The sequence below is a fragment of the Gadus chalcogrammus genome, chromosome 16, assembly GCF_026213295.1.
Source record: "Gadus chalcogrammus isolate NIFS_2021 chromosome 16, NIFS_Gcha_1.0, whole genome shotgun sequence".
NCBI lineage: Eukaryota > Metazoa > Chordata > Actinopteri > Gadiformes > Gadidae > Gadus > Gadus chalcogrammus.
This window is the reverse complement of record NC_079427.1, coordinates 10,329,648-10,332,147: the sequence shown is the minus strand read 5'-3', so window position 1 is coordinate 10,332,147 and position 2,500 is coordinate 10,329,648.

The following is a 2,500-nucleotide window of genomic DNA, read 5'->3' as shown; positions in this document are numbered from 1 at the left end:
GTGCTTACGTTAAGTGACAGGACGTTCAACATGCAATAAGTGCATACATTAAGTGCCAGGACGTTCAACATGCAATAAGTGCGTAAGAGGAGGGGGGTTAAGGGGGGAAGCTATGTGCTCTTATCACACCTGTAATCATTCCAGTTTGTCTGCATGTTTTACATTCCTACTTAAAATAGCTTCTACTTCCCCTCATCTATTAATCGTACTGAATTATCGGCTCGTTTGGTTACACCCATTGAATGTCGCCGCGCAAAGTACGGAAATGTTGGCTCATAAAGCACGCTGTGGATGTCTTGGTCAACACCGGGCATCCATTATCAAACAGCAGGATAACAAGGAGTGGACAAATTAGTCGCTGGCCTGGATCAGACTGCATCAGCTCGTCTGAAAATTGACCAATAGCATTGAAAGGCGACGGAAGGAAATAAACAGACAGAAATCAGAGTTGCGGTCCTGTCTCGTCCAATGTCCCCCAGCTCCACACACAATATGATATTCGTTGTGTCCCAAAGGAACTGCAATCAATCTATTCCATAACAAAAGCAACCCCAAACAACCGATTAATAGTAACCATGCGTCACCTGCATGGCACCGGGCTGTCTCTGTTGAGCCTTGAGCTCAACTCATTCCTGCTCCTACCCCTACCCCTGTACTGTGTAAACCACGGTGTGCTCCACCGTGGTTTACACAGTACAGGGGTAGGGGTTCTATTCAAGAAGGAATGTGGCTGTCAGATGAATGGCCATGTCAGGACTCTGCTCAGGTCGTCAGATGGCATGTGGGCGCATGTGAGGCTATTCTTAGTTGTCATCCAGGATAGGCTGAGCATTCGACCTCGATCTCATCTTCGATTTCATTCACCGTCAAAAGCAGCGCCTCGTTCCAGCTTTTGACAGACGGTAAATCTCGCTGGGCCCATGGCGCTGAGCTTGCTGTCTGTCTGTTTGTTTGTTGCATGATTTAGTAACAGAGAGGGGTCAAACAAACAAGGTTTGTCAGAAAAGAGGATTAAGGCATGTGTGACTCAAGAGCCGCGGGTAGGATTAAATGTCGTGTTCCTGTCAAAAGAAGGTGACCATTTTATGATCAATATACTTAACGACTTAAAAACTAGTTTTTTCTACAACATGACCTGATGAACCAGAATAAGGTTGTTTTGATGGTTCCTCAGGTTAAAGGTTGGGTATGGAATTCGCTTTTTTGGCCATTTTTGCAAAATTACTTGAAATCCTTATCATAACCCGCTTACAGCCAATGAGTTAGAAGTACTGACATGAAAATTAAACAAGTCAATCATCTGTGGAACGGGCAGGGCTCGAAAAACTCCAGCCAATAATTTGGATTGCCACCGAGTTGCATTGGACAGTAAGTACGTCAATCAAACGGTCGCAATGCACTCCCCCTCCCCCGCGCCCCGCGCGCGACCCCTTCGTGCAGTACTTGTGACCCAGAGCTCGTGACCCAGAGCAAGCTCCTGTTTGTTGTTATCCTGCGGTAGCTACTGGAACTAGTTAATCCACATTTGGACCTAGCAGTAGAAGACAATTTCCATGGCAGACAAGACGCCACCATCCCCACCACCACCACCACCACCACCACAAGCAAAGAGAAGGAAAACTCTTTTTCAGAGAGTAATTGATAATAAAAACGCTGAAAGAGAAAAACTGAAATCAAGAATAATCCTAGGCGCTGCTTTCGAACGTTGGCGGCAACTGAAGGACGAGAAGGGTCTAAAAACCGATGCTTGTGTGGCGGTTGACCTAGTTTCAAAGTTTATACCGTTTATACTCGGTAATACCGGTGTTGAGACGAGTGTATTTACTCGTTGTGAAAATGTCCACACCGCAGCAACCCTAATGAAAACCAGGACTTCCAATACAATTATATGAAACAAACATACATTTTCTAAAAATAGTAATGATTTATGTGACCGTTTAATGTTTATAACATCTGGTGCAACCATAGCCGCGAGAACGTATTCTCAGCAGGGGGTGCTGGAAAAAAAAAACTCAGCCTGCACTAGACTCGCAACTCGTTGCATTGATAAAAAAGATGTATAGCAGCGCAGCTCAATTACACCAGTGCATGCGCGCACAGTTGAAAATCGATCGTTGTGTTCACTTCCTTCACACCATGGTTCACATCCAGCTGCTCACAGAACAAGTTTAGCGCACCACCGCTACCCTCACACTTTTTCATGCAACCTTTTTTCAGCACTAGGTCATATGAGCATTAAATAAATGCGTCTCAAAATGCCTTGGACAGCAGCGAGGATGACTCGCTTTGCCACGGGCCGAAACAGTTCGGAGCGACCACAGCCAGAGCGAACACAGCGGGGCAGAGGAGTGTCAGGAATAGTCTTTGGTGTACACATCAGTACGGCCTATTTGCACTACTGTTTAGTGGCAATGCAGTGTTTTATTCTTATGCCTTTTTATTTTCGTATATTATTTCAATGAATACAATTTATTTATTCATAAAAACAAGATCTGGTCTT